The sequence below is a fragment of the Dysidea avara genome, chromosome 10, assembly GCF_963678975.1.
Source record: "Dysidea avara chromosome 10, odDysAvar1.4, whole genome shotgun sequence".
NCBI lineage: Eukaryota > Metazoa > Porifera > Demospongiae > Dictyoceratida > Dysideidae > Dysidea > Dysidea avara.
The window spans coordinates 3,681,181-3,689,254 of record NC_089281.1 but is presented as its reverse complement, the minus strand read 5'-3'; the positions used below and the strand labels follow the sequence as shown (position 1 = coordinate 3,689,254).

General features: G+C 38.9%; 1 long non-coding RNA gene across 1 annotated transcript; it reads left to right on the top strand.

Annotated features, from left to right (window-relative positions):
- Positions 1 to 422: 422 nt before the first annotated feature.
- Positions 423 to 2,156, top strand: LOC136269347 (uncharacterized). The gene is made up of 3 exons (XR_010707294.1): positions 423 to 801; positions 1,815 to 1,883; positions 1,928 to 2,156. It is a non-coding gene; the product is annotated as an uncharacterized lncRNA (long non-coding RNA).
- The last annotated feature ends 5,918 nt before the right edge of the window (positions 2,157 to 8,074 follow it).

Sequence of the window (8,074 nt, the reverse complement as noted above, 5' to 3'; positions counted from 1 at the left end):
CCATTGCGCAATTTTTGGTTACCATGGTTTTGAAACTGCTCTATTCATAAAATGCGCAACAATTTATAAATTGCGCAGGTGCCGTGCTGCCATATGGCAAGGCGAGATGCGACACCAGGGGCGGATCCAGGGGGGGGGGGATTTCCAAAGGTTCCATGGAACCCCCCTTTTGAAAAGCCTTCTCACTCGAGATACTCTAATAGAGCAGTCAAATCGAGATACTCTAATAGAGCAGTCACAGTGGTCTTTTGAGGAGCAGTGTAGCAAGCTATATATCTAGTTATAAATAAGGAAGGAAATATAGTTGGTGAGGTGGCAGCTATTGTCAGCAGGTGATGACTTTTTTTTTTTGGTCTTCAACTTATACAGCTAGGCCAGAGTTGCAATTTCAAAGTGGAACCCCCCTTTTTAAAAGCCTGGATCCGCCCCTGGACACATACAGCCTGTTGTATCGGTTGCTGACCTACTGTCGTTCCAAGTGTTGGATCACGAGATTTCCTCGTGGCAGTGTATGCGAGGTGTGAATTTCACTATGAGTTTGTGAGGTACGTCAAAAGAGGGTCACAGAGAGCCGGCTATTCGAAAGGTTCTGTAGAGGAAAATATCTTGGTCCCAATCACACCTCCAAAAAGCAAAACAAAACAGTAACGGAGGAGAAGGTGCAGAAGATCATGTTTGATATCAGACCGTTTTGAATGGAGTGGAAAGAAGTGATGCTCTAATTAGCCCTGACTTTCATTACTACAACCAAGAAGTTTGTTTTGTTAAACTACCCAGAGCTGAAGTTGGAACAAACAAAGGGTAAGAAACTTTGTGCCTGCCCTTCACAAAATTTTGTAATTACAGAATGAGAATGACCATCATTTAGTTGCAACAGTTGCGGAAATTTTATGACATATATAGTAGAGCGTGTGCATTCAACTGAAAATGGACATGTAGACTACAAGAAAATACTTGCAGAGATATGGAAGTATAGTGAATTATGTATGCTATCATATTCTCAAGCATCACAAAAATTTATAGCCACTAGTCATACGTTGTGGAGATGGGTGATACCAATATTCTGTACTGAACAAGTAGTCCAGTTCCCAAGTTTGTAATAATGCCAAGTTGTGAAGGCTGGCTGGATTTTAGCTGATATTTTTGCAAGAGACCAAGTCCCCATCGACCTATCAATTTATGGAGCCCACCTATCAATTTTCTGATATATTAGTTTGCAAAAGGATTACGACACTCTAATAGAACAGTCATTTGTTCTAATAGAGCAGTCAGTACGTGATCTCAAAAGGAATCTGTAGGGGCATGCCTCCAGACCCCCTAGTAAGACCATGTGTGTAATTTGCACACGGTACTCAGCTTTACAACTACCTGGAACAGACCCCCTGCTACGGGCTTGAGTTCTTCACTGTTCAACATTGCTTGGTACCTTAATTTGGCATACTGCAGTACGTATAATGAGAACACCATGGACCTACTTGAGTCCTCCTTTTTGTATCTTTGCTGACAGCGGAAGGTGTAGATTTGTGGTAGCTAGCACCATGTAATGGCTTCCCTCAAAAATTATTATAATTATGCACCTATTAATTGCTTCAGCAATCAGTTCGATATACATCATCACATTGTGTCATTTGTATCATTAAGTAAACATGTACGTGTTTGTTCATGTTGTGGTAAAATGTATCTATATTAGCTTAAATAACCTTCTTGATGAATAGTTGGATTTTTTGGTGAACCAGCAAATTTCTTTTCATCATCTGTTGTATATACCGATGAGTTATGATGTGTCACATGCATTATAATGTTTGTTTATTTAGAATCATTGCATGGATGACTATTGTCAATCTTGTGGGATGATTAGTTTGGATGATGATACAACTGACATGGTGAGGTCTAGTTATGCATACAAATTAATGTATGGATTCCATAGGTCAGGTGCAATAGTTGTTCATGTGGGTACCATGAACGGTGTTTAGGAAGACATGTGGTTATAGCCAGGCAAGATGAAAATGGATACAACTTTTCTGGGTCTTGCTGCTCATCAAATGGAGCTGTACCTTTGTAACTCATGTATTGGAGCATACTTAGCTATATGTGTAACACAGCATACCTGATTCCAAACACTATATGTTTGCACTAATAACTGTATTACACCGGGAGAGGTGACATTATGTAGCTAACCACGTGTTGTGTTACATCTGGGTGCATGGGATAATGTGAGAGTCAGTGAAACTAACTACATTACCATTTAAGGCTGGACGTTAAAGATATGATGTTGGACTTGAGTTACAATGTACCAAACCTTATGTGCTGACATTCATTTCATTACTGGTGCAGCATGTGCAGTGCTTGCATGTGCTGGACAACTGCTAGGAAAAGTAAAACATGCAGGCTGGACTGTGCCCATCAATATCAGCTGATCAAAACGAATGGATTAGCCTACTACAAATGCTGTAGTATACGCAGCGCAACACTGAGAGAGAAAGACAGTGCACCTATCCAGGCCAGCTGCAGAGTACGCAAAGGAACCTTGGAGGAGAGATAGTCGGGTAAAAGGGGGTAAAAGAAGCCTGTCATTCCTCCCTGTGATACGTACTTGAATCGGCCAAGAACGTAACGGCGGTACCCAGTTCATAAAATGCGCAGCTCTTACGGTAGTTCACAAACTGCGCAACAATTTATAAATTGTTGCGCATTTTATGAATTCACAAAATGCGCAGCGCAATTTATAAACTGCACAAATTCACAGATTGCGCCTAACAATATTACGTAACGCGTTACTCCCAACATAGGGACTGATACAGGGGGGTGGATGAGGTGGCTAGCCACCCACCATGAATTGAACTATTTTACTTACACATGCAAATCAAAGCATTAATAGCTAAAGTACTCATACTAATACTAATCATATAAAACACTAGTACACATTTTTCTGTTATGTTCAGTCACAAAATCCTTACATTATTTGTTCAACATTCAGTGGGAAACTAAATCCTGCATTACCAACACTCCGAGGTTACCCAGTCTTTCATCATTGATTCATAGTGGTGAGCAGCCATGAATGATACAAGAAAAGGTGATGATTGAGTCTAACAATGGAATAGTAATTGTGACTCTCTAGTAATCAGTTAGTGAACTTACTGTAGGGTTTGGTCTAGTTTGACGACCTCTTATAACACGGGGCATTCTTTCATTGCTGCCAATATCTCTGCACAGCTTTAAAGCTTTATGATAAATTTGATTATGCTCAGCATTTGTATTTTCACGAAGTTGCTTGTAATGCTCCTTGACCTCATCAATTATGTTAAAACCAAAATAGCTATACTTCTTGTATATAGTCATCCTTGTAAGCATGCTGCAATTGGCTTAATTGGCTCTAATAATTCTTTTGACAGCAAAAATGTAACCACATGCTCAAAGCTTGTAAAATATGCTTTAATCCATTGGCAGTACTTCGAGATTCAGAATCCCAATTCTAGTTATTTCTATTAGGATAAATTTCACTGTCATTATCAGCAGGTAAACAAATCTGTTCCCAAGTCTTAACCATGCATGGCCAGGTAAGGATACAATTCAAAAATTGTAGTGAGTTTTAGTTATAATAGGTACTAGCATGTCACCAGTGTTTCTTTAGGTTCAGTACTAGTGGCCAACACAAAATTAATTTATTAATTTACATTTATAATTTTCAGTCAAAATCACTTCCAGATTCAATCTCAGGAGGGAAATTTCAATATTTTCCAGGGGGGAGGGCATGCCCCCAGACCCCCCTAGCAAGAGCATGCAATGCACACTGAACCTATTAACACTAACACTTTGATAAATCCCCACTTATTAGCTATATGGCAGTGCTTGTTGTATAAAAAACTAGCAAAAGCATGAAACTAAGCCAGCCACCCCCTTTCATTTATTTCTGGATCAGCCCCTGCAACAATGTTAATAATGATGGTTCTCTGTGTGTGCATAGATTGAATAGTAATTTAATTTGCAGCAGTAATACACAGCTACTGGATTAAGTTTGCAATTGGGAACAACATTCTTCAGCAACTTAATCACTGGTTCACATGTTTGCAATCCATTAATCAATAAGGAAGACATGCGATGTAGCCATTATTTGTGAAAAAACTAGCTCCATGAATTGTTTATAGAATGTAGCCGTTAATTCTGTTGCTCTTGCTGGAAAATGCAGTAGTGACACTAGTAAGTGTGCTACCAAGAACAACTAACTATCACTTATGTTATCGTCATGTCTCTTGATTGTAACTTGTTTAAGATCAGTGTTGACTCCTGATAGCTATAGCTGGTTTTCTTTTCAATGATTTTGCTCGTGCACTTGTATGCACTTGTATGCATGCCATATATGGCCAAATAAACATTTAATTGTCATTGCTAGAAGCGATGACATGTAGTGTAAAAACAAGCAGTCTTTCCTTCCATATGATTGGCAGATATTGTACTCTGCATGCTATACTTTTGTGTAATCACCAGGATTGAAAAGCTTAGGGAGTGGCAAGGCCAACAGCCGGAATCCATGACACAGTGATGGTGTATGCTACAACACGAGGTGTCATCATTGACACAAAGGAATAATAGCTATCGATTGAGTAGCGGAATACTGAGCAAAACACTGATAAGTAGATAGTAAATGGATAACTTCATGTGTTGATTATTTCAATGTATAGAAGAAATGTATCTAGTTAAGCTACTAAAATTAACCCAAGCATGTGCAGTTGCTGCACATACTAAAGTTGAGATTAACTTCAGTATATGTCAGATTTGAAGGGATCTTAGTCAGAATTATACACTTACAACTGCTCTTTGGAGTCATTAGTGTGTACTATCAATTTTAGACCATTTAGGAGAAGTCAAATATTAAAGTGTTGTCAGCAGCTGGGGGCTGTGCCCCCAGACCCCCACTACTGTAAACGCCTTCCGTGTCAAAGTTGAACCCCCCTTTGACAAATCCTGGTTATGGGCCTGGAGATGATAAAAATTCATTTTAAAACCTTCCGGTTGACCAACTAGCTAGCCTAGGCTAGCTAACTAGCGGCTTTTCAAGTCCTGACAGTTTCATGCAGTGGCGAATCTAGACGGTTTAACTTTACTTTTGATTTTATAGCTATTAAGTGATCGAGATACTCTAATAGAACAGTCACCCTAATAGAGCATTCAGCTAATTTATTTACTCCATTATAGAATTCTATTACATTGCAAGTTATTCTGTAGGGAGTTCAGCTGCAAACAGTTAATCTTATAGACAGTTCAGCAAGAAGCAAGTCACCTTATAGAGAGCTCAGCTACAAATATATTGCTGTAGTGATTCAGAACATTACAAGTCACACTGAAGAGAGTTCAGCTATAAAAAAGTCACTGTGTAGAGAGTTCAGCTACAAAGAAACTACCCTGTAGAGAGTTCATCTATACAAACAAGTGGCCCTATAGAGATCAGCTGCAAACAAGTAACCCTGTAGAGAGTTCGGCTACAGACGAGTCACTTTATAGTTTATACAATGTTCAGCTACAAGTAAATCACTCTGAAGAGAATTCAGCTACAAACAAGTCACTCTGTAGAGAAGTTTGCTACAAACAAGTCACCGTGTAGAGAGTTCAGCAACCACAAAGCCACCCTGTAAAGAGTTCAACTATACAAACAAATTACTCTGTAGAGAGATCAGCTAGATACAAGAGAGAGCTCAGTTAGAAGAAGTCACCCTGTAGAGATCTCAGCTGCAAAGAAACCCTGTAGAGAGATCAACTACAAACAAATCACCCTGCAGAATGTTCAGCTATATACAAATCACCCTGTAGAAAGTTCAGGTACAAACAAATCACCCTATATAGAGTTCAGCTACAAAAAAATCACTCTGTAGAGAGTTCAGCTACAAAGAAACTATCCTGTAGAGAGTTCAGCTACAAACAAGTTACCCTTCAGTTTGAAACAAGAGATTACAGCTACAAACAAATCACCCTGTAGAGAGATCAGCTAGAAGAAGTCACAGTCTAGAGAGATCAGCTAGAAGCAAGTCACCTTGTAGAGAGTTCAGCTACAAAGAAACCATTCTATAGAGAGTTCAGCTACAAACAAATCACCCTGCATAGAGTACAGCTGCAAATAAATTACCCTGTAGAGAGTTCAGCTACAAACAAATCACTCTGTAGAGAGTTCAACTAGATAAAAGTCACCCTACAGAGAGATCAGGTCACCCTAAAGAGAGATCAGCTAGAAGAAGTCATGCACCTTGCAAGGGCGGCCCCAGGAATTTTGGTGACTAGTTTCCAAACTTTTGCTTTACACAAATTTAAATCTAGAGGGTATGGGGGCAAGATTTTCCAGAAAATTGTGTAATTTGAAATTGAATCTGGTAGCAATATTAACAGTTTAAACTAGAATTATGTTAGGTACAGTGTAGGCTGCTTGCTTCTGGTGCAGTATCAGGTGCAGGCTAAAGAGTTAAACAGTACAACAGACATGGATGTTGTTCTTGGGGCATGCCCCTAGAAAGATTTTCAGATTTTAACACTCTGTTATAAGATTTCGGACAATTTTTTTACTGTGTTGGCACAGGTAAGTAAAGTACCTAGCAGAAATACAAAATGTGGCTGTTCTATTAGAGTGGTTGACTGCTCTATTAGAGTATTTCGATCTGAACTTTTGTACCATTGCAAACCACTGTAAATTATAATTTTGATTACCTGAATACACTTGACCAGTTTCTGGAAACCTCAGAAACCCCACTAGATCCGCCCCTGCCTTGTAGAGAGTTCAGCTACAAAGAACCCACTCTGCAGAGAGTTCAGCTAGAAACAAGTCACCCTATAGAGATTTCAGCTACAAATAGATCATCCTGTAGATAGTTCAGCTAGATACAAGTCACCCTCACTGTCGAGAGATCAGCTAGAGGAAGTCACCTTGTAGAGAGATCAGCTAGAAACAAGTCACCTTGTAGAGAGTTCAGTGACAAAGAAAACCATCCTGTAGAGAGATCAGCTAGCACCCTGTAGAGAGTTCAGCTGCAAACAAATCATCCTGTAGAGAGTTCAGCTACAAACAAATCAACCTGTAGAAAGATCAGCTAGAGGAAGTCACCTTGTAGAGAGATCAGCTAGAAACAAACCACCTTGTAGAGAGTTCAGTGACAAAGAAACCATCCTGTAGAGAGATCAGCTATATCACCCTGTAGAGTGCAAACAAATTACCCTGTACAGAGTTCAGCTACAAACAAATCAACCTGTAGAAAGATCAGCTAGAGGAAGTCACCTTGTAGAGAGATCAGCTAGAAACAAGTCACCTTGTAGAGAGTTCAGTGACAAAGAAACCAGAGATCAGCTAGAAACAAATCACCCTGTAGAGAGATCAGCTAGAAACAACTCACCTTGTTGAGAGTTCAGTGACAAAGAAACCATCCTGTAGAGATATCAGCTAGAAACAAATCACCATGTAGAGAGATCACCTAGACACAATATAGGGAATTCAGTTGCAAGAAAATTATCCAGCAGAGAGTTCAGCTACAAACAAATCACCCTGTAGAGAGATCAGCTACAAACAAATCACCATGTAGTGAGTTCAGCAAGACTTGACACTTTTTTAAGCGCTTTAGCAATAATTTTTATTTGAGATGCTGACAATTCACATTTTTGCAAACTGAGATAATTCATATATTTATAACTATTGCAAAGAATTTCTGCTACTGCCTCTGCCAATTGTGTAGTAACCTTAGTTGAATTTAAACATAAATGTTGCAAGAAAATAGTATTTTGAACTGAAGCAAGTAAAGATAACAGTCTAGTTTCTTCTAAACTACAATTTGATATGTCAAGGTATTCCAATGTTGTATAGTATTTGGATATGAGTTTTAATACAATAGACACTATATCTGCTGGTGAAATAGCTTCAGTAATCAGCAATAACATGTTGGAACATTTAAATTTAAATGATTGCAGTTTACAAGATCATGCGGTTGTAGCAATAGCTGATGCATTGGTAAAAATCAATTCTTTAGTGTAATCGGCAATAACAGCATCACACAACAGGTAACCACAAAGATTGGAGATGTTATTTATAGTAATCATGCAATAA